The sequence below is a fragment of the Trachypithecus francoisi genome, unplaced genomic scaffold, assembly GCF_009764315.1.
Source record: "Trachypithecus francoisi isolate TF-2019V2 unplaced genomic scaffold, Tfra_2.0 Lachesis_group16, whole genome shotgun sequence".
NCBI classification, from domain to species: domain Eukaryota; kingdom Metazoa; phylum Chordata; class Mammalia; order Primates; family Cercopithecidae; genus Trachypithecus; species Trachypithecus francoisi.
In genome coordinates, this window is record NW_022681461.1 from 75083653 (window position 1) to 75108954 (window position 25302).

The following is a 25302-nucleotide window of genomic DNA, read 5'->3' on the forward strand; positions in this document are numbered from 1 at the left end:
CTAGTAGTTCACAGGATGTCTGACAGATGTCGAGTGTTAGTTGCCCTCAAATTAAAAATATCTAGTAGTATTCCTCTGAATTAACTGTGGCACCCCAAGGTGCCTTGGGGCACAGTTTGGGAACCAGAGCCCTACTGTATTTCTGGTTTCTGGCTTTACTTCAGTTTTTTTTTTTTTTTTTTTGGTTTCATTGACTCTTCTTCTTCCTCAGTTCCTACTTTTATTTCTTGGTTCCATCTGTCTGGTTACTTTCTCCATTGCTCAGGTCGGCTCTCTGCATAGTCACCATCAAGCAGCAGCAGTCTCTGTAGCCTCTGGACCTTTGCAGACCTAGATGCAGCCCGGTAGGCTCTGATGTGGTTTGGTAGCTGGCTGTAGGTCAATCAATGTGTTCTAAATTCTACAGGACTTCTTCAGTTCACAACTCCAGGAAGCATTATGTCCATCATAACCTGCCCTAATGGCATGCCTTTCATGTGGCTGGCCATTAGGTTCTGTCTGCGGCGGTCTCCCTGCAGTGTGGGTGGGCTTATCCTCCACATCAGGTCTCCTAGCTCACTAGGAACACTCTCTGCTTTACAACAACAAAGACCACCTGTATGCCGAGACCACATCTCGTCGCTCCTTTTCTTGGAGTATCAACCCAGAAAATGTATTTGAAACAGTTGAGTGGTTAATTGTGGACTCTGGATTAATCTGCTTAACTTTTTTTATTACAGGTTTACCACTTACTCTTTAACTTCCTGAAACTTCAGATTCCCTATCTGTAAAATAGAGATAATTAGTTTCCTTCATGTGAGAATCAAATGAGAAGTTATTTGATGCCCCTTAGTCAATGTCTGACATTTATTAAATGTTAACTGTTACTATATGTATTTTTCTGACAGTAACTTTGTAATTTACTTTTAACTATTTTAATTTTTTTAGAAACAGAGTAATAAACTACTGGCTTTTAAAGTTTAGTTTGTCAGTTCATGAAAGGAAACATAAATATTGAAATGAAAAATACATTCATATAATTTTTAAAAATTAAATTGAGATAAGGTCTTGCTCTGTCACCCATACTGAAGTACAGTGACTAGATCAAAGCTCACTGTAGCCTCAGCCTTCCAGGCTCAAGCCATCCTCACACCTCAACCTGTCTGTTTTTGTTTTGTTTTTATTTTTGTTTTTTGAAACAGGGTTTTGCTCTGTCAGGCTGGAGTGCAGTAGCAATCATAGCTCATTGCAGCCTCAAACTCCTGGGCTCAAGGGATTCTCCCAATTTAGTCTCTTGTGCAGCTAGGACTATAGGCAAGTGCCACCACATCTGCCTAACTAAAAAAAAAAGTTTTATTGTTGTTGAGATGGGGTCTCATTATGTTTCCCAGGCTGGACTGGGACTCCTGGCCTCAAGCATTCCTCCCACTTCAGTCTCCCAAAGTGCTGAGAATACAGGCATGGGTCACTGTGCCTGGCCACATTTGGTTTATATATTCTACAATATCTTGGTAGACATATGATCTGTGATGATTTTACGGAATTATAGGTATGATAGTGCAGATAGTGTTTTACCCATTTTAAAGATGATAAAGCAGATTCAGAGAGATGGTGTGAATTGCTGAAGGAAATTCAGTATTTGCTGGACCTCATACCCTAACCTCGGACTTGTAGTTTCAATGCTGGTGCTTATTACTTGCTATTTTGCTGCCTTTAGTATTTCAAAAGTTAAAAACAAAAGGGGAAGAGAAGAAAAAAAGGAAAAGAAGATTGTTATTCTCTGATTTGTTTTTAAACAATGAAAATTTGCTATTTCTGCTGTGTCTAGTATATATAAGTATTATAATGGTTTTACTTAGTGCATAAAAATCACACAACAGTTGAAAAAAATTGCCAATTCTTTCTCATTAGAAATAATTTCAAAAGATAAATTGCTTATAGACCTTACTTAAACTATGCATCCAAAGCAGCATATTCCTCACTCAGAAAAGTATAATGTAAGCATTGGTAAGTTTGATTTCCAGTTGACAGAAAAATGCTTCAGAAAAACAGACAAACTTCCCTTCCCCCCATTCTCTACTTTTCTAAATATTCAGATGCCTAACCCTTCCACCCATGCTAGAGCTGTTGCTGCCTAACCACCTTCTGGGCACAGTGGCATGGAAATACATAATCAGGGTATAATTTTGTGCAGAGCAGAGAGAACATGCTATTATGGAATCAAGTCTCAGCTGAATAGCCTGGCCTTTGGCTGTGTTTTGATCTCAGTGCTAAAATGGAAATGAAACGTTGCCTCCTCCTGTGAGGCCTATACAACGTTTGCTGATTCTGTGCTCATTTGGTGATTTTCACGCCCAAGTAGGTGAAGGGAGAACAACTACGTACATAGATATGCAGCTTTGGGGTTGAAGGCATTGATGTGTGTGTGCTGAGTCATTATGACACTCTAAAGAGGACTCTCTGGTGGCTGATTAGAAAATTGTGGAAGTTACAGGCTGTCTGGGTTAAACATTTCCTGGTTTATTGGAGGCAGATCTCCTTGGGCAAGCAAGCATTGAAACCCCCACAATGGTATCATGTGATGGTTCTCCAGCGGAGCATTTTGGATATGGTGACAGCTGCTTTAGTTTAAGTATCTGGAACATCTAATGTGGGAGAACTTGGCTAAGTGATGTGAAGTTAAGAGAGGAGTCTGAAGTTTCCATTACATGTTTTTTCTGTTTAGTTGATTAAAAGGCAATTTGCAAGCAAATTGTCTCTGTCTTTAGATGTTGTATTCATTTTCTATGCTATATCACAAATTGTCACAAACTTAGTGGTTTAAAACACACCCACGAATTATCTCTTAGTCTCTGTAGGTTAGAAGTCCAGGCATGCTTAGCTGGGTTCTGTGCTCAGGGTCTCACAAGCTGAAGTCTGCATGCCAGTTGGGTTGCATTCTCATGTGGAGGCTCAACTAGGGAAGGATCTGCTTCCAAGTTCCTTAGGTCGCTAGTAGAATTCATTTCCTTGTGGCTGTAGAATTCATGGCAACTTGTGTCTTCAAGGCCAGCAATGGGTGGGGGCGGGGGGTGGGCAGAGGGAGAGAGGGAGGGAGAGAGAGAGAGAGAAATCTGTACTTCTTCCAGTCTCTGGCCTCTGTGAGAGCTCACTTAAGTAAGTCCCAGGATAATCTCCCTTTTGAGCAATTTATTGTCAATTTAATTACATCTGCAAAACTTTTGCTATTTAACAGAACCTAATCAAGGGAGTGGCATCCTATAACCGTTGTCATATTCTATGGTTAGAAGCAAGTTACAGGTTCTGCTCACATACCAGGGGAGGGGGGACTACACAAGAGTGTGACTCATTTTGGAACATCTTAGGGTGTGTCCACCATAGATGTACCATTTTGAGTACAGATGGAAAAAAAAATCAGCTTTTCAAAAATGCTGTTTTAAAGGAATTGATGTTGTTAGGTTGAAGACTAAAGGATGGAATGTTATGTATTTAAATGTATGCTTAGTTTTTAAAAAGTTTGTGCCAGGAATATTAGTCATCTGTTAAAGAATGTATCATCTAGTACTTCCTTTTTGAATTTGTCTCTAATTTTGGCTACAGAGACATTACTCTTTTCTGAGCCTCATATCTCTTTACCTGTTCCTTCACTTCCACTTCCTTCATCCCTTCTGTTTGTTTTTGAAATGCTGCATCTCTAACCTGATGGTCCCTTCTGTCCACTCTCCTCAAGGATGGCTAGAAATCTTATATCCAGACCACTTACTTCCTGAACATAGTGGCATGGAAACACATAATCACAATGTAATCATGACCGCATAGATAAGCCAGCTGCTCTGTTGGGTTCAGGTTGTAACCTGAGTGTCTGCTGAATGATCTGTGGGTGAGAGACCTTAGATTGTTTCAATCTCACTGTTAAAATATAAATGAAAATTTATTTTCTTTTTGGTATAGGAAATATGCTGGTTTCATTCATGTTGGGTGGTGTTTATGTCCAATAGCAGTATTGCATAAACAGTCTTACAAAAGTGGACAGAGTATGTGTCTGTTTATTTATACTTAATCTTTTATTAAAAAAAAGAATTTTGCTGGGTGCAGCGGCTCACGCCCATAATTCCAGCACTTTGGGAGGCCAAAGTGGATATGGATTGCTTGAGCTCAGGAGTTCGAGACCAGCCTGATGACATGGAAAAACTCCATCTCTACAAAAAAAAATACACAAAAGTTAGTCAGGCGTGGTGTCTTATCCCAGCTACTTGGAAGGCTGAGTTGGAAGGACAGTATGAGCCCTGTAGGTGGAGGCTACAGTGAGCCATGATTGTACCACTGTACTATAGCCTGGGTGGCAGAGCAAGACCCAGTCTCTAAAGAAAAGTATTTAAGACAGCTTAAAAAGATGTATTCAGTTCAGAGGACAAAGTTGAGTTTAAAATAAGCAAGAAAAAGGAGGGAAAGGGAAAAAGAAATCTAAGAAATTGACGTGGAGTCAGGTAAAGACATACTTTCCAGCAGTTAATGAAGATGTAAAACACAATAAGATTCGTGATTTAGTGGCCATAAAGTAAAATCAGGAGAAATAATCCTTCTAAGTACTGAGTCCAAAGAGACATTTCTCATGTGGGTGTTGCTCTGTGATGGATGCATCAGCTATGATGTGGTGTTCTGGAGAGCTCTACATTCTTTATAGTGCATTCAGTGCCATGGCCCATAAAGTCATGTCATATCATTTCTCAGTGAAGGTTGGTGGTCTGTAACCAAAGTGCAGTTCAATGAAAGCAATTCTTTGGGGCTTAAAAGATACAGCCCAGTCATGTGGCTTTCTAATATATTTGGTTGGCTCCCTCAACAATCAGGTTTAGCACAGTGTTTCTTAGTCTTATTAAAAACTTATTGCCCTGCCCCCGAAAAGCTTAAGAACTTTTTATTATTATTATTTTTGAGATGGAATTTCGCTCTTGTTGCCCAGACTAGAGTGGAATGACACAATCTCAGCTCATTGCAGCCTCTAACTCCTAGGTTCAAGTGATTCTCCTGCCTCAGCCTCCCAAGTAGCTGGGATTACAGGCATGCACACCATGCCTGGCTAATTTTTTTTTGTATTTGGTATTTTTAGTAGAGACAGGTTTGCACTTTGTTAGCCAGACTGGTCTCAAACTCCTGACCTCAGGTGATCCACCTGCCTCGGCTTCCCAAAGTGCTGGGATTACAGGCATGAGTCGCTGCATCTGGCCAAGAACATTTTGAAGTTTTGTTTTTCATATCTTAGCTTATATTTGAAAAGAAGTTATTTTATCTTCCAACTACAAAGTTGTTACAATATTGACAAGGTACACATTCAACACTAGTTATTCTGCTGTATCTGCCCTCAACAGTGTTAAAAAAAAAAAAAAAAGAAAAGAAAAGACGTTGTTTTGGCCTATCCAAAAGAATGAATTATGTAGTTCTCCATGCATATTGTTACAGTTATTTTTTCCAAGTTTAAAAAATATTATCTTTATTGCTAACATCTGGATATACCTTTTTAATAATTTCCAGTTAAAGTCAGTGGAGTTTTTTTTAGGGGGTGGTTTGGGAGTAATTAGCATTCTCTAGAGAAAACTGGAGGAATTTAAAAAGACGTCTGCCTCATTAGGAGACTGTTCCACGTTAGCTACAAGAAAAGAAGAGGAAAAAAAAATCATGGCCAACCCAAGGGTCTCTGCATAATAATAATAATGGCCTTTCTACGGAGGGTCTGAGTGATCCAGGCCACCTGGGTCTGAGTCACAAAGCCTGCATGCAATATTTATTATTCATTAATTTATTTCTAATTATAAAATTAAATTGTATCCTATATCAGTGTTTTATAGTATACAGAATCATTTAAATAAAGATACAAAAGTGATCCTGAACTTGACCACCATTTTGACATACTTCCATCCAGTGTATTTTTTCTTGTGCCAATATAGCATAGTGGCTAGGAGCAAAGGCCTCTGGAGGTATCCAGATCTAGAGTAAAATCCCAGCCCTGTCATTCCTACCTGTATTGCCCAGAGAAGTTTCATGACTTCTTTGAACCTCAATTTCCTCATTTGTAAAATACAGACAGTCCTATCTCATAAGGTTATTGCCAAGAACTACATGAGAAAGTATATTCAATAAGCTTATTAGCACTGTGCCAATTATATGACAGGCTTCAGTAGATAATGGCTATTGCATGCTTATGTGTGTGTACACATGCATTTAAATGTATACAGTAGTGTTATATAATTGATATCATACTCAAGGTTCCTTTATCCTTTAAATTTAACATCTGTCTAACATTTTATCATAAGGTTATATCATTCTATACTTACCTGTTTGTTTGATTTTAGTCATTCATGTTATTACCATGATTTTCAAATTGATAATTTGATAACATTATTATATTGACAGACAGAAGTAAGAAGTAAGACACTCAGAATTAAGCAAGAGAGAAAAATAAGGCACACTTGTTCAATTTTTCTTCTTTCTTAGGGTAGTCAGTGTTTCGTTTTTGATGATAACATATGGAAAAGTAGCTAAAATCTACATCTAAGGAATTTAAATCATTCATATCCATTTACATCTTAATAATTCCAGAAATTTATTCTAAGAAAAATGAGTATGTACAAATATATGATTGTGGTTATATGTGTACATACACATGTGGACATATGTATGTGTGTATATACACATGTACATATTTTGTATCATATGTTCACAGATTGGATTTTGGATCCTGGAGATGGAATTATAGATACTTTTTTGTTGTATATTCTTTTTTTTGGAGAGACAGAGTCTCACTCTGTCTCCCAGGCTGGAGTGCAGTGGCATGATCCCAGCTCACTACAGCCTCCACCTCCTGGGTTCAAGGATTCTTCTGCTGCTGCTGCCTTAGCCTCCCAAGTAGCTGAGATTACAGGCACATGCCACCACCCTTGGCTAAGTTTTGTATTTTTAGTAGAGATAAGGTTTCAATATGTTGGTCAGGCTGGTCTCCAACTCTTGACCTCCAATGATCTGCCTGCCCCAGCCTCCCAAAGTGCTGGGATTACAGGCATGAGCTACCACACCTGGCCTGTTGTATATTCATTTTCAAATAGTCTATAATGCATACTTTTTATTCTCGTGATCATAAAATAGCAATAAATATTACTGTTTTTTTAAAATGAAAGAAAATAAAGAAAAACTATGAATCATAAGCACACTTTAGAGGATACAATTATATGGGGAGTTTAAAAACCATTGAAATTATCCTTAAGGACAATGTCTGCATCTTAAATGAGAGACCTCCTTGACTGCGTTTGCATTCAGCTTGCACAAAGGGGCTCTCACTATCATTCTGATCACTAAATTCTTTTTTTTTTAATTTGTGAAATCTGTTTTATTCAAGTTTTTTTCAAGCCAAGTGGCTAGAACTAAGGATAGGTTTCATTTTTGAAGATGAGATTAGCATTTGACTTAGCTCGAGAGCTAAAACATTAATTTTGAAGGACGAAAAGTAAAACAGAAGTATCATCTCAGCAAGCAAAATAAAACAAGCTTTTCTTTTTTTTTCCTTGAGTCTTTAATGAAGAGAGGAAGTGAAAAGAGATAAAAAGAAGCCTGTCTCTGCATGCTGTACTAGGCATCTTACATGTCAGTATCGGCATTCTGCCTCTCTCGATAAGACTGTCAGCCTGGGAAAGAAGGAAACCAAGAATTATTCTCACAACCAGAATTGTTCTAAAAATTTTGTAGAAACACATTTATTAAAGACTGATATAGTTTGGCTGGGTCTCCACCCAAATCTCTTCCTGAATTGTAGCTCCTATAATTCCCCTGTGTTGTGGGAGGGACCTGGTGGGAGATAATTGAATCATGGGGGTGGGTCTTTCCCCTTCTGTTCTGGTGGTAGTGAGTAAGTCTCATGAGACCTGATGGTTTTATAAGGGGAAACCCCTTTCTCTTGGCTCTCTTTCTCCCTCTTGCTTGCCGCCATGTGAGATGTACCTTTTGCCTTCCACCATGATTGTGAGGCCTCCCCAGCCATGTGGAACTATGAGTTCATTAAACCTCTTTTTCTTTATAAATTATCCAGTCTCAGTTATGTCTTTATCAGCGGTATGAAAACAGACTAACACAAAGGCATTTGTGTACACAATGATAAAATGGTTTAAAAGTTAGGGAGACAGGCCGGGCGCGGTGGCTCAAGCCTGTAATCCCAGCACTTTGGGAGGCCGAGACGGGCGGATCACGAGGTCAGGAGATGGAGACCATCCTGGCTAACACGGTGAAACCCCGTCTCTACTAAAAATACAAAAAAAACTAGCCGGGCAAGGTGGCGGGCGCCTGTAGTCCCAGCTACTCGGGAGGCTGAGGCAGGAGAATGGGGTAAACCCGGGAGGCGGAGCTTGCAGTGAGCTGAGATCCGGCCACTGCACTGCAGCCCGGGCGACAGAGCGAGACTCCGCCTCAGAAAAAAAAAGTTAGGGAGACAGTGACATAAGACAAGGGGAAACAGGATTAGAATCAGGCAAAGGAGTTTGTAAGTTCTTGGGTGTGGAGCTTGCTTGTTCCTGGGAAGAGTTGTCTTTTGAGATGCTGGCATCCTTTGTGGACAGGAACCAAAGGAAAAAAGCAATGAGGGAACTTCTTTTTGTCCCAAATCGCCTGCCAAAAATAAGTCAGTGATGCTTGTCAAGCTTGGACGTGTCTTGTTCATACAGTCTGGTAATAACCAGCCTTCTTGTGGAAAAATATAGCAGGTACCCAATTGAGCTTCTTAGACGTTCTCTCCTCTTTGAGCATGTAACCTTTCATCTACGTTCTACAAAATAGTCACTTTGATCTTCCTACTCAACAATTTAAATGGATCCCCACTGCCTAAGAAGGAAAGCAGAAATCTCTTACCCTAATGTTCTCATCCTTCCAAAATCACATTGCAGCCTGTCCTTTAGTCTTATTTTCCATAACTCCACTTCACTTGCTTTGTTCCATTCAGAATGTGCTTTTTGTTTCTGGACATACTTGATTAGGCCTATCTGCTGGTCTACTCTGATTATTACATAGTTTTGTAATATCTAAAGCTAAAAATGGATATATATACTTATTGAAATGAACTTGATATGTGTGTACATATACATATATATATATGTATAAATACCTTTCATCAATACTTTTGCAAAACTTTCATTTAGAGACTTTTAGAAACAAATTGTGTGTATGTGTATTATGACAAGTTGGCACTGATTTTAATTTCTTTTAGGATAATGAACCTTTCTGATTTGGCTGACTTGTAGTAGTGGTAAATACTACCTATTGGAAACCTGTACTTAATCTAACAGGTGCTTTAAAAGTCTGTACTTTCTATGCAGCATGGTCTGGCAGAAAAATGCTTTTGGAGTCAGACAGTTCAACACCTATCTGATATATATAAACAAGAATTATCTACATAGAAACATAGCTAGATTCCTAGATAGATGGCACCTATTATATCCCAGATGGTTTTCTAGGTCAGGGAATATAATGAAAGATCTGGATTTGAATACAGACTTCAGTTTGAATGGAGCTTGACAAGTCAATTACTTTCAAGTTTAAGTTCCACTCTGGGAAATAGCACAAATAGCACACATGACACCACTTCATAGGATGTGCTAAAGAGTAACTGGCTTAATGCCTGTTAACCTCCTAACCTTGTTCCTGTGACAGTACTTTCTGAGGCAGAAAATCTGATCTTCCCAGGTTTGACCAGTTGCTCTATTTAGCTAAGGTCAGCCCATTTATTATTTGGGACAGTCCCAAGAGAGGCAAGATTAGCATCCTTTGAGCTGAAAGGAACCCTTCTCATCTGGTGGGTGAAGAAGGAAGAACAGAGTGTCCTGGTGACATTTAGAATGGAATCTCTAACCCTTCTCCTGTTTGAGTAATGAAAAAACTGTGATATGGAGACACTGTCTCCAGCAAGAAACTTATGGCTGTATTTCAATAGTTGGTTCAAATTTAGACTATGCCAGCTTCTATGGTTGATGAAAGCCTGAATATCCATACACTATCTCCATTAATAAAACCTCAATGTTCTCAGAATGAGGAATGTCTGAAAACGGGTTTTATTGTGAAAGGAGAAGCTCATTTGGTGTTTCCTCTTCTCTTTTTGCTTTTAGAAGAAAAAAAAAATGAGAAAATTCTATAGCCAGCCAAAAGATCTTTGCCCCCTAATAATTCTTTTTTTAAAACTGTCATGAAAAGATAAGAGTTTTAAAGTTTTGTATTCTATCCCTGGGTCAGAATCAAATATTTGCATTTGTAAAGAAATCAGAATTGTCTCTGAGGGGTGGAGATTCCTGGCAATGTTCAAGCTCACAAGCTGCACAATTCTGTAATGTGAAGTTCTAGTCACCTCGATGATGGAGAGGGTCACAGCAGAGTTCTGGCCTCATGGGTGGTCAAAAGTAGGGTGTGTTTAGAAAGAAGTAGTTTTTCTTTCCATTTTCTATTATTAAGTATTTAAATGCTGTGATGTAGTCACATTGTTTCTGCATTGATACTGTGCTTTCCTTTCTCCCTCCCACAGCCCTCAGTAACCCAGATGTTTATTCTTCTATCTACCTACCTTCACTTCCTATCACCCAAGGGTTTCTGCCTTTTAGGTTTTCTTCAGACTGAGATACTGTCTCCCTAGCCTTTCTGCTTCCCAGCTGGCCCTTAAAACAATCACTCAGCCCTTTTCTGTATTACAGGTGTTAATCCTGATCTCAATTGGGAAATAGGCAAGTGGGAAAGATACAGGCATACCTTGGAGATACTGCAGATTTGGTTCCAGACCACTGCAATAGAGCAAATACTCCAATAAAGTGAGTCACACAAATTTTTTGATTTCCTGGTTCATATGATAGTTATGTTTGTAATATACCATAGTCTGTTAAATGTGCAATAGTAATATGTCTAAAAAAAAGTGCATACCTTAATTTAAAAGCAGCTTATTTCTTTAAAAATGCTAACTATCATGTGAGTCTTAAGTCATAATCTTTTGAAAATAATTTTTCTTTTTCTTAAAAAAAAGTATCTTAAGTTGTTTCTTAATTTTTCAAATCCTCCACTTTTTTTTTTTTTTAGATAGGATCTTCTCTGTCACCCAGGCTAGAGTGCAGTGGCACAATCTTGGTGCATTGCAGCCTCTGCTTCCCAGGCTGAAGCAATTCTCCCACCTCAGCCTCCCAAGTAACTGGGCCACAGGTGTGCACCACCATGCCTGGCTAACTTTTGTATTTTGGGTAATGACATTATTACCCAAAATGACATCTTGCTATGTTATCCAGGCTTGTCTCAAACTCCTGGGCTCGAGCAATCCACCTGCCTTGGCCTCTCAAAGTGCTGGGATTACAGGCATACGCCACCATGCCCTGCACAGGTCATGATCTTTTTGCTGGTGGAAGGTCTGGCCTTGATGTTGATGGTTGCTGACTGATGAGAGTAGTGGTTGCTGAAGGTTAGGGTGACTGTGGCAATTTCTTAAAATGAGACAGGAATGAAGTTTGCCACATTGATTGATTCTTCCTTTCACAAAAGATTTCTCAGTAGCATGTGATACTTTTTGACAGCATTTTACCCACAGTAAAACTTCTGTCAAAATCTGAGTCAATCCTCTCAAACCCTAGTGCTAATGGAATATTTTCAATCCTTTGTTGTCATTTCAACAGTGACAACCAGGATATATTCTATCTCCAGAGACCACTTTCTTTGCTCCTCCATAAGAAGCAACTCTTCATCCATTAAAGTTTTATCATGAGATTGTAGCAATTTAGCCACATCTTCAGGTGCCACTTCTAACTCTAGTTCCTCTTGCTCTTTCTCCCAAATCTGTAGTAACTTCCTCCACTGAAGTCTTGAACTCCTCAAAGTCATCAATGAGGGTTGGAATAAACTTCTTATAAACTCCTATTAATGTTGATATTTTGGCCTCCTCTTATGAATCATGGATGTTCTTAATGGCATCTAGAATGGTGAATTCTTTCCAGGAAGTTTTCAACTAACTTTGCCAAGATCCATCAGAGAAATCACTATCTATGGCATCTCTAGCTTTACAAAATGTACTTACTAAATAAGACTTGAAAGTCAGAATTACTCCTTGATCCATGGGCTGCAGAGTGGATATTGGGTTAGCAGTCATGAATACAACATTAATATCCCTGTACATGTCCATCAGAGCTCTTAGGTGACTAGGTACATTGTCAACAAGCAGGAATATTTTGAAAGGAATCTTTATTTCTTAGCAGGTCTCAACAATGGACTTAAAATATTCAGTAAGCCATGATATAAACAGATGTGTTATCCAAGCTTTGTTGTTCCATTTGTAGACTACAGGCAGAGTAGCTTTAGTATAATTTTTTTTTTTTTTTTTTTTTTTTTTTTTTTTTTATTTTTTTTTTTTTTTTTTTTTTTATTTTTTTATTTTTTATTATACTTTAAGTTCTAGGGTACATGTGCATAACGTTTATATCATGTATAACTCCCCAATGCAATCCCTCCCTCCTCCCCCCTCCCCATGATAGGCCCCAGTGTGTGATGTTCCCCTTCCCAAGTCCAAGTGATCTCATTGTTCAGTTCCCACCTATGAGTGAGAACATGCGGTGTTTGGTTTTCTCTTCTTGTGATAGTTTGCTAAGAATGATGGTTTCCAGCTGCATCCATGTCCCTACAAAGGACGCAAACTCATCCTTTTTGATGGCTGCATAGTATTCCATGGTGTATATGTGCCACATTTTCTTAATCCAGTCTGTCACAGATGGACATTTGGGTTGATTCCAAGTCTTTGCTATTGTGAATAGTGCCGCAATAAACATACGTGTGCATGTGTCTTTGTAGTAGAGTAATTTATAATCCTTTGGGTATATACCAGTAGTGGGATGGCTGGGTCATATGGTACATCTAGTTCTAGATCCTTGAGGAATCGCCATACTGTTTTCCATAATGGTTGAACTAGTTTACAATCCACCAACAGTGTAAAAGTGTTCCTATTTCTCCACATCCTCTCCAACATCTATTGTTTCCTGACTTCTTAATGATTGCCATTCTAACTGGTGTGAGATGGTATCTCATTGTGGTTTTGATTTGCATTTCTCTGATGGCGAGTGATGACGAGCATTTTTTCATGTGTCTGTGGCTGTATGGATGTCTTCTTTTGAGAAATGTCTGTTCATATCCTTTCCCCACTTTTTGATGGGGTTGTTTGCTTTTTTCTTGTATATTTGTTTGAGTTCTTGGTAGATTCTGGATATTAGCCCTTTGTCAGATGAGTAGGTTGCAAAAATTTTCTCCCATTCTGTAGGTTGCCTGTTCACTCTGATGGTAGTTTCTTTTGCTGTGCAAAAGCTCTTCAGTTTAATGAGATCCCATTTGTCAATTTTGGCTTTTGCTGCCGTTGCTTTTGGTGTTTTAGACATGAAGTCCTTGCCCATGCCTATGTCCTGAATGGTACTACCTAGATTTTCTTCTAGGGTTTTTATGGTATTAGGTCTAACATTTAAGTCTCTAATCCATCTTGAATTAATTTTCGTATAAGGGGTAAGGAAAGGATCCAGTTTCAGCTTTCTACTTATGGCTAGCCAATTTTCCCAGCACCATTTATTAAATAGGGAATCCTTTCCCCATTTCTTGTTTTTGTCAGGTTTGTCAAAGATCAGATGGCTGTAGATGTGTGGTATTATTTCTGAGGACTCTGTTCTGTTCCACTGGTCTATTTCTCTGTTGTGGTACCAGTACCATGCTGTTTTGGTTACTGTAGCCTTGTAGTATAGTTTGAAGTCAGGTAGCGTGACGCCTCCAGCTTTGTCCTTTTGACCTAGGATTGTCTTGGCAATGCGGGCTCTTTTTTGGTTCCATATGAACTTTAAAGCAGTTTTTTCCAATTCTGTGAAGAAACTCATTGGTAGCTTGATGGGGATGGCATTGAATCTATAAATAACTTGGGCAGTATGGCCATTTTCACGATATTGATTCTTCCTATCCATGAGCATGGTATGTTCTTCCATTTGTTTGTGTCCTCTTTGATTTCACTGAGCAGTGGTTTGTAGTTCTCCTTGAAGAGGTCCTTTACATCCCTTGTAAGCTGGATTCCTAGGTATTTTATTCTCTTTGAAGCAATTGTGAATGGAAGTTCATTCCTGACTTGGCTCTCTGCTTGTCTGTTACTGGTGTATAAGAATGCTTGTGATTTTTGCACATTAATTTTGTATCCTGAGACTTTGCTGAAGTTGCTTATCAGCTTAAGGAGATTTTGGGCTGAGACGATGGGTTTTTCTAAATATACAATCATGTCATCTGCAAACAGGGACAATTTGACTTCTTCTTTTCCGAACTGGATACCCTTGATTTCTTTCTCTTGCCTGATTGCCCTAGCCAGAACTTCCAACACTATGTTGAATAGGAGTGGTGAGAGAGGGCATCCCTGTCTTGTGCCAGTTTTCAAAGGGAATTTTTCCAGTTTTTGCCCATTCAGTATGATATTAGCTGTGGGTTTGTCGTAAATAGCTCTTATTATTTTGAGGTACGTTCCATCAATACCGAATTTATTGAGCGTTTTTAGCATAAAGGGCTGTTGAATTTTGTCAAAAGCCTTTTCTGCATCTATTGAGATAATCATGTGGTTCTTGTCTTTGGTTCTGTTTATATGCTGGATTACATTTATTGATTTGCGAATGTTGAACCAGCCTTGCATCCCAGGGATGAAGCCCACTTGATCATGGTGGATAAGCTTTTTGATGTGCTGCTGAATCCGGTTTGCCAGTATTTTATTGAGAATTTTTGCATCGATGTTCATCAGGGATATTGGTCTAAAATTCTCTTTTTTGTTGTGTCTCTGCCAGGCTTTGGTATCAGGATGATGTTGGCCTCATAAAATGAGTTAGGGAGGATTCCCTCTTTTTCTATTGATTGGAATAGTTTCAGAAGGAATGGTACCAGCTCCTCCTTGTACCTCTGGTAGAATTCAGCTGTGAATCCATCTGGTCCTGGACTTTTTTTCGTGGGTAGGCTATTAATTGTTGCCTCAATTTCAGAGCCTGTTATTGGTCTATTCAGGGATTCAACTTCTTCCTGGTTCAGTCTTGGGAGAGTGTAAGTGTCCAGGAAATTATCCATTTCTTCTAGATTTTCTAGTCGATTTGCGTAGAGGCATTTATAGTATTCTCTGATGGTTGTTTGTATTTCTGTGGGGTCGGTGGTGATATCCCCTTTATCATTTTTTATTGCGTCTATTTGATTCCTCTCTCTTTTCTTCTTTATTAGTCTTGCTAGCGGTCTGTCAATTTTGTTGATCTTTTCAAAAAACCAACTCCTGGATTCATTGATTTTTTGGAGGGTTTTTTGTGACTCTATCTCCTTCAGTTCTGCTCTGATCTTAGTTATTTCTTGCCTTCTGCTAGCTTTTGAATGTGTTTGCTCTTGCCTCTCTAGTTCTTTTAATTGTGATGTTAGAGTGTCAATTTTAGATCTTTCCTGCTTTCTCTTGTGGGCATTTAGTGCTATAAATTTCCCTCTACACACTGCTTTAAATGTGTCCCAGAGATTCTGGTATGTTGTATCTTTGTTCTCATTGGTTTCAAAGAACATCTTTATTTCTGCTTTCATTTCGTTATGTACCCAGTAGTCATTCAGGAGCAGGTTATTCAGTTTCCATGTAGTTGAGCGGTTTTGATTGAGTTTCTTAGTCCTGAGTTCTAGTTTGATTGCACTGTGGTCTGAGAGACAGTTTGTTATAATTTCTGTTCTTGTACATTTGCTGAGGAGTGCTTTACTTCCAATTATGTGGTCAATTTTGGAATAAGTGCGATGTGGTGCTGAGAAGAATGTATATTCTGTTGATTTGGGGTGGAGAGTTCTATAGATGTCTATTAGGTCCGCTTGGTGCAGAGATGAGTTCAATTCCTGGATATCCTTGTTAACTTTCTGTCTCGTTGATCTGTCTAATGTTGACAGTGGAGTGTTGAAATCTCCCATTATTATTGTATGGGAGTCTAAGTCTCTTTGTAGGTCTCTAAGGACTTGCTTTATGAATCTGGGTGCTCCTGTATTGGGTGCATATATATTTAGGAGAGTTAGGTCTTCCTGTTGAATTGATCCCTTTACCATTATGTAATGGCCTTCTTTGTCTCTTTTGATCTTTGATGGTTTAAAGTCTGTTTTATCAGAGACTAGGATTGCAACCCCTGCTTTTTTTTGTTCTCCATTTGCTTGGTAGATCTTTCTCCATCCCTTTATTTTGAGCCTATGTATGTCTCTGCATGTGAGATGGGTCTCCTGAATACAGCAGACTGATGGGTCTTGACTCTTTATCCAGTTTGCCAGTCTGTGTCTTTTAATTGGAGCATTTAGTCCATTGACATTTAAGGTTAATATTGTTATGTGTGAACTTGATCCTGTCATTATGATATAACTGGTTATTTTGCTCATTAGTTGATGCAGTTTCTTCCTAGCCTCGATGGTCTTTACATTTTGGCATGTTTTTGCAATGGCTGGTACCGGTTGTTCCTATCCATGTTTAGGGCTTCCTTCAGGGTCTCTTGTAAGGCAGGCCTGGTGGTGACAAAATCTCTAAGCATTTGCTTATCTGTAAAGGATTTTATTTCTCCTTCACTGATGAAACTTAGTTTGGCTGGATATGAAATTCTGGGTTGAAAATTCTTTTCTTTAAGAACGTTGAATATTGGCCCCCACTCTCTTCTGGCTTGTAGAGTTTCTGCCGAGAGATCTGCTGTTAGTCTGATGGGCTTCCCTTTGTGGGTAACCCGACCTTTCTCTCTGGCTGCCCTTAAGATTTTTTCCTTCATTTCAACTTTGGTGAATCTGGCAATTATGTGTCTTGGAGTTGCTCTTCTGGAGGAGTATCTTTGTGGCGTTCTCTGTATTTCCTGAATTTGAATGTTGGCCTGCCCTACTAGGTTGGGGAAGTTCTCCTGGATGATATCCTGAAGAGTGTTTTCCAACTTGGTTCCATTTTCCCCCTCACTTTCAGGCACCCCAATCAGACGTAGATTTGGTCTTTTTACATAATCCCATACTTCTTGCAGGCTTTGTTCATTTCTTTTTCTTCTTTTTTCTTTTGGTTTCTGTTCTCGCTTCATTTCATTCATTTGATCCTCAATCGCTGATACTCTTTCTTCCAGTTGATCGAGTCGGTTACTGAAGCTTGTGCATTTGTCACGTATTTCTCGTGTCATGGTTTTCATCTCTGTCATTTCGTTTATGATCTTCTCTGCATTAATTAGTCTAGCTGTCAATTCTTCCACTTTTTTTCAAGATTTTTAGTTTCTTTGCGCTGGGTACGTAATTCCTCCTTTAGCTCTGAGAAGTTTGATGGACTGAAGCCTTCTTCTCTCATCTCGTCAAAGTCATTCTCTGACCAGCTTTGATCCGTTGCTGGCGATGGGCTGCGCTCCTTTGCAGGGGGAGATGCGCTCTTATTTTTTGAATTTCCAGCTTTTCTGCCCTGCTTTTTCCCCATCTTTGTGGTTTTATCTGTCTCTGGTCTTTGATGATGGTGACGTACTGATGGGGTTTTGGTATAGGTGTCCTTCCTGTTTGATAGTTTTCCGTCTGACAGTCAGAAGGACTGTCTGTTGGTCTGTTGGAGATTGCTTGAGGTCCACTCCAGACCCTGTTTGCCTGGGTATCAGCAGCAGAGGTTGCCAAAGATAGAATATTGCTGAGCAGCGAGTGTACCTGTCTGATTCTTCCTTTGGAAGTTTCCTCTCAGGGATGACTCCACCCTGTGAGGTGTGGGGTGTCAGACTGCCCCTAGTGGGGGATGTCTCCCAGCTAGGCTACTCAGGGGTCAGGGACCCACCTGAGCAGGCAGTCTGTCCGTTCTCGGATCTCAACCTCCGAGTTGGGAGATCCACGGCTCTCCCCAAAGCTGTCAGACAGAGTCGTTCGCCTCTGCACCGCCCCCGCTGCTTTCCCTATTGGACCTCAGCTGTGGGCTGTCCCCAGAGGTGGAGTCTACAGAGACAGGCAGGTTTCCTTGAGCTGCTGTGAGCTCCACCCAGTTCGAGCTTCCCAGCGGCTTTGTTTACCTACTTAAGCCTCAGCAATGGCGGGCGCCCCTCCCCCAGCCTCGCTGCTGCCTTGCGGATAGATCGCCGCAGACGGCTGTGTTAGCAGTGAGGGAGGCTCCGTGGGCGTGGGACCCTCCCGCCAGGTGTGGGATATATTCTCCTGGTGTGCCTGTTTCCTTAAAGCGCAGTATTGGGGTGGGAGTTACGCGATTTTCCAGGTGTTATGTGTCTCAGTTCCCCTGGCTAGGAAAACGGATTTCCTTCCCCCTTGCGCTTCCAGGTGAGGCGATGCCTCGCCCTGCTTCAGCTCACGCTGGTCAGGCTGCAGCAGCTGACCAGCACCGATTGTCCGGCACTCCCTAGAGAGATGACCCCAGTACCTCCGTTGAAAATGCAGAAATCACCGGTCTTCTGTGTTACTCGCGCTGGGAGTTGGAGACTGGAGCTGTTCCTATTCGGCCATCTTGCTCCGCCCCTGCTTTAGTATAATTTTTAAGGGCTATAGGATTTTTGGAATGGTAAATGAGCACTGGCTTCTGCTTAAAGACACACCAGTCGCATTATCCCCTAACAAGAGAGTCAGCCTACCCTTTGAAGCTTAGAAGCCAGGCATTGACTTTTCCTCTCCAGCTATGAAAAGTCCTAGGTGGAATTTTCTCTCTGTACTTATTGGTCAGTTATGTTGTGAAACTAACCTGCTCTAAAAATAACATTTGGGTTGGGCGTGGTGACTCATGCCTATAATTCCAGCACTTTGGGAGGCTGAGGCAGGTGGATAGCTTGAGCTCAGGAGTTTGAGACCAGTCTGGGCAACATGATGAAACCCTGTCTCTCCAAAAATTGCAAAAAATTAGCCGAGCATGGTGGCAGGCACCTGTAGTCCCAGCTAGTCCCAGCTACTCAGGAGGCTGAGGTGGGAGGATCACTTTTGAGCCCAGGAAACAGAGGTCGCAGTGAGCCGAGATCACACCACTGCACTCTAGTCAGGGCAACAGAGCCAGGCCCTGTCTCTAAATAAATAAATACATAAATATAACACTTTATTTAATAAATGAAGCAAAACAAAAAGATCACGGGTCACAGATCACCAGAACAGATATAATAATGAAAAGTTTGAAATATTATGAGGATTACCAAGATGTGACACAGACACAAAGTGAGCACATGCTGCTGGAGAAGAGGTGCCACTATCCTTGTGTGATACGGGGTTGCCACAAACCTTCAATCTCTAAAAAATGTAATGAGCACAGTGAAATGAGCTGTGCCTGTACAAGAAGGTGCTAGGATCATGTAACTTATACTATTACTGAAACACCAGGGGTTTGGTCTAGGTCCTGCTGCCTGCTGCACAGAAAGTAAGTCACTGAGATGCCAAGCATTGCCAAGGAAGGAGGCTTTACTTGGATGCTGCAGCTGAGGAGATGGGAGCCAGACTCAAACCCATCTCCCTGACTGACTAAAACTGGGGGTTTATATAGAAGGGGAAAAAAAGTCACAATGTGTAAGAAACAGGAACTAGGGAGGGGCAATGAAGCAATCATGACGAGTGAGGGATGTGGCATTTGGTGTAGTGATCTGGTGAGTTTTACTTCTTTGATACTTTTTTGAGAGGCCTGAAGGTCCTTTCCTAAGAAGGGAACTCAGATAAAATAAATATAAGTTTCAAGTAAGCTTTAATACAAAAAAGGTCAATTTCTATGTTTATCAAAAAGAACAGTCTGTGGAACAATGGGGTTGGTTTCAATACTACCCTGGCATCTGATTGGTAGTTCTCTTGTCCCTTCTGAAATGGAAACTGTAAGACTCCTTGAACATTTTTCTCTATGTGACCACACCAGTTCTTCTGAAAGGATGCTGGTCACACCTGCCCTTTCCCTTCAATATAGTTCTTTCCAGCAAGGGCAACTCCAAGAGCTGGCCCTTTGCATTTTCATGGCCTCTTAGGAAGTCATATTCGTGTCAGGGAATTCCTGGTCCACAGAAGAAGAGGTACTTCCTCATAGTGCTTAGGTAACTTCACTAACTAATGAATCTCTCTGAAATACCAGAATGTTCCATTCAATGCAGTTACTAAAATGTATTTTTCCTTTAAGGTTATTCTGCTTTATATTTCCCTTTGGATTTCTCTTGAATATAATATATGACAAGAGACTAATTTCAGTAGTAATTTCCTGTTTTAATACTTTATGATGAAAATAATTATAATTCAGTACATTTAAATTTTAATAAAATAGCATCTGGACAATAACTTATTAGTATCAATTTATTAATATATAGTTAATTATAATAATCCATATTAATTTTTAATAGTTTATTAAGCATTACTGAATTATAAAAATATTTAAACAAATGTTATTTTAAAATAATTTAAGTAAAATATTTTGAAATAGCTTACTATTTATAAACATTTAGATATTTAAAATTAATAATAATTTAGTTCCTAGTTTAAATAGAAAAATGTTCCTAAAATATGCATAAGAGGAAAAAAAGAAAAGAAAAACACAGTGATTATTTATTTCCAAAGAACAAGTAAACAAGAAGCAACTGATGAGAAGCAGAATTATTTGGGTTGGATATAAGCCTTAGCCTCCATCTTCTGTAGTGTAATTTTCTTATGAATCTATTTTAGTTTTTCCCTGAAATCAGAGTAGCTGTGTGTGTGTTTGTGTGTGTGTGTGTGTTTTGTCAAAGGTTAAGTCTTTCTTTTTTGATGTGAAAGTTTTAGAACAATTAAACTGATGTAAATCAAATTACTGTTCTTTGAATAGTAAGCCATCCTTATGCTCTCTGTAGTTTCTGCTTTTTCTGTTTTAATCTCTGCATTATTATTAATAAAAATTATTTTATTCTGTAAAGATAACATATGATCAGTACAGATATATAGGGAAATATTGAGAATCAAAGAGAGAAAATAGTAACCTGTAGTCCCACCATGTAAAGACAACACATATCCTTTATCTGAGAAGATTTTCCTGTTGTCCAGACATGTGACTGTCAAGAGAGAATATAGAATTAATGAATCAAAACAGTTTCTGTGAACTCATATAGATGTTGCTTTACTGGAACCTGATTTTTAACATTGTTATAGAAAAGTCTGGGATCAGTCTGATGATTCTCCCTTTACAGGTAACCTGTTTATTTTGGCTGAGGTGGTTGTGGGTTCTTTATCCTTATAGTTTATTCTCTATTCCCTTTCTTTCACCAGAGTCTGCTCCATTAAAGACCAAGAATGATTACCCCTTGCCTTTTTACAGAGCTAAGGGTATTAGAACCATCAGTGGCTCAGGGCCCGTCAAGTCTCCAGTGAGTCATTCTAGGTTGTTCACCATATATCTCTGTTCATCTTAGCTTCTCTCTTCCTCTCTTGGTTTTTCGCCGGACAGAATATTATCAGGAATATTTATTGTTTGTGACATCGGGGCCATCAGATTCTTAAATAAGATTTAGCCCTTTCTCAGGGGTAGTATTATCCTTTTCTCCCTTTTGTTAAAGTGAGGTGATCAATGTAATTTTTAACATTTTTCAAATATATATCAACTTTTGAAATTAGATAGCTGCATGTAATACCAGAAAATGTACATTCATAGAAATTGTTTTGTTCTTAATTCTAGTTTTTTAAGTTACATAATTAAAATGTTAATGTGAATCCATTTTGCATCAATAAAGAATTTTTATATCATAATTTTTAGAAACTTCCTTTATCCTTAAGTTGGCCTTCATAGCGTATATATCCAGTATCAGTCCATAGAAACTTTGGTTTTGCAAGTAAATATATAGTTCATTTACTTTATGTGATGTATTTGTTATGTTTTGTATTTGTTACATTTTGTATTTGCCGAATATACTTACGCATTTTATGTGGAAAAGCATTTTAATTTAAAAAGTTTCATTCTAGAAGAAAATAAGCTGTTTTAAAAGTATTTTGATAACTGATTATGAGCCATAATAGTATTGTTGTTGTGAAGCATTTTATTTTCCTAAGTGTCAGAGTCAAACCCAAGAAAAATATTTTAATATGAAAAAATGTTCTACCACACAATGATCAGAATATGTACTTTTATTAGATAATATTTGGAGGTGACCATTTTGGCATGTGTTGGGTTGCTACTAAAAATGAAAAGATAAACTTGCATTTTTAGCACAGGCTAAAATTATGGAGATGATACTCTTAATGATTATGTGTCTTTAATCAGAAGTTTTCACCCAAAGAAAAGAACACACGGCTTGAAATAAGTTTTTTAAAAACATCACCAGTGTCAACATTATATTATACAAATTAAGAAGTAGGATTTTTTCCTTTTTTTTTTTTTTTTTTTGAGACGGAGTCTTGCTCTGTCGCCCAGGCTGGAGTGCAGTGGTGCGATCTCGGCTCACTGCAAGCTCCGCCTCCTGGGTTCACGCCGTTCTCCTGCCTCAGCCTCCCGAGTAGCTGAGACTAGAGGCGCCCGCCACCACGCCCGGCTGTTTTTGTATTTTTAGTAGAGACGGGGTTTCACAGTGTTAGCCAGTATGGTCTCGATCTCCTGACCTCGTGATCCGCCCGCCTTGGCTTCCCAAAGTGCTGAGATTACAGGTGTGAGCCACGGCGACTGGCCAATTTTTTTTCCTTTTTTTAATGAAACACATTACACCAAGGTAGGAAGGGTTAACATCATCCTACATATAGTAGAAGACAGAGAGTGGACCAGCAATGTAGTCAGATGGTTGATTCTAGAGTTCCAAGGATCTTAGAAGTTCCTAACATAAGCAGGGAGAATTTTAGCTTTAGAGGTAACATCTGTCTTGTCCGTAGAACTTGATGTATTTTTGTACCATAACCTTTACTAATCTGATTTCTTGAAATGTTTTACTTTGTTTCCAAATCCATTGCTACCTATGGTAAAGTTTCTGACAAAGAGCATGCTCCTGGATTATAATAGCTACTGTAGAAAGCTTATTACATGTCAAGTGTTTGAGATACAGAAATTCATTTGGTTGTTATAGCACTGCTATAAATTAGGTATTACCATATCCTTTTCATAAACAAAGAAACTGAACCTCAGGGTATTGAGCCAGGACACTCAGCCAGCAAGTGCACACACTGGCATATTCTAGCCCAGGTAGGTTCACCACTATCTGTCTAGTAAAAATAATTCCGTAGAACATAAGACACTGAGGAAATGTTTAGAGCCTTTTAAATCTTTACATATTACTGATAAGAAAATGGAAGCCTTTTAACTTTTATAGTAAATGGTGCAATTAAGGTGTTTATACTTATTTATAAAACATAGCAGGCTGGGCACGGTGGCTAACGCCTGTAATCCCAGCACTTTGGGAGGCCAAGGCAAGCGGATCATTTGAGGTCTGGAGTTTGAGACCAGCCTGGCCAACATGGTGAAACCCCATCTCTACTAAAAATAATAATAAACAAAAATTATCTGGGTGTGGTGTCACACACCTGTAATCCCAGCTACAGGGGGAAGTGAGGCAGGAGAATCGCTTCAACCTGGGTGACAGAGGTTGCAGTGAGCCAAGATCATGCCACTGCAATCCAGCCTGGGTAACAGAGTGAGACTCCTTTTAAAAAAAAAAAAAATAGCAAAGGCATATTTTGTTTTAAATGTATGTCATGGTACAGTGTACCCAACCATCCATATATGACCTAGCACTTCTCAAAGGCAAATTATCTTGCCACTTATGCAGACTTGGAATAGGATAGCATGGTGAACTGAGGAAGAAGTGAGAGCATGTTAAGTTGGTGGACCATGATCAGCATCAGCCAATTTTCATATAGTTCCTTTAGTTCCAGGGATTTGTTATAGCTGATCTAGGAGGATGCTGAATGAACAACAGTAAATAGTTGACTCTGCTTTTCTTATTTGTGTTCCCTACCAGAGGTGGGAAAGAAATGAATAATTCCTCTAAGTGGAAATGGTCCATGCTCCAGGGGGTTTATGCTACACTTAAAGTGTCTCCCTTCTGTCACTTCCTCTCCTCTGTACTTTGGGGTTTGTGAGAGACTGGAATGTGTCATACAGTATCCTCTTTGGATTATGAACTTGCTTACAGTTTTCAGAGCACTTTGAAAGACATCTGAATCATAAGGGATAACACAGGATGGATGAGAAGAATTAAAACCTATAATAATGTATAGAATTATCACTGGGTGTGGTCCAGGTTGTCTTTCAGACCTACTTCTCCAGCCACTCCTATTTCAAAGATGTGGCAGTTAAGGTCCAGGAATTTCTGGTGATCCACGTTCCTAGTTAAGAGTCAGAAACATGCTCCAGTCTAGTTCTGTCTCAGAATGAGATAGCTCATAGCCTAGGGCTTTGCTGTGAACAACTTTATGCTTTTATTTATATTGAGTCATTTAATATGCAGAATCTCAAAGATATTGAGGACTTTTGGGATTATACCTCAATTTATTATGTCTTTGAATATACGTCTGAATAATTTTCCTTTTGGTTGCTCTCTCATTACAATACACATGTGACTTATCACAGTCTACTGATATCAACGTTTTACCACTTGGAGTGACACATGGGAGCCTTATTTCCATTGAAACGCTTTTACCTTTCCCACTTTTAAATATTATTACCTTGAGTATCAGATGGTGTTATGTTTGTTTCAGTCGTCTAATATGTCTTATGAAACTCATGAGGAGAATCGTCTATCATATGTGGCCATATTTCAGCTTGTTTTTTGTTGTTTTCTTTCCTCATGCTCCAAGATTCCATCTTCCATCATTTTCTTTCTGTTCAAAAAACTTATTTTAGCAATTTTTAAAAGGTCTGCTAGCAACACAGTCTTTTTGTTTCTCTCATCTGATAATGTTTCTATATTCCCTTCATTCTTGAAGTATCATTTTCCTGGATATAGAATTTGAAGATGACAGTTCTTTGTTTTCAGCACTTGGAAAATGCACCTTGTCCTTCTGGCCTGTATGGTTTCAGGTAAGAAATTTGCTGTTATTTGAGTTGATGTTCCCTAATGGGTAATATATTGTTGCTCTCGGAATGTCTGAATGCTTTCAAGACTTTTTTATTTTTCAATTCACTTCTCAAAATTTTAGTTATGAAATGTCCTGATCTGGATTTCTTTGGGTTTATCCTGTTTGAGATGTATACAGCTTATGAATCTGTAGATTTATATTTTTTTGCCAAATTTAGAAAATTTTAAGCCATTTTTTAAAATATACTTTTTCAGACCCACTCTCTTTTTTTCCCTCTGTGCTGGACCTCTGTAATATGAGTGTTGAACCTTTTGTTATTGTGTTACAAGTCCTGGAGGGTCTGTTATTTGTCGGGTTTTA

The 25302-nt window shown here is 39.1% G+C and overlaps 1 protein-coding gene across 4 annotated transcripts in view; it reads left to right on the top strand.

Annotated features, from left to right (window-relative positions):
- The window catches only part of LPAR1 (lysophosphatidic acid receptor 1), a 184800-nt gene that overhangs the window by 120077 nt on the left and 39421 nt on the right, over nt 1-25302 (top strand). The window lies entirely within an intron of this gene.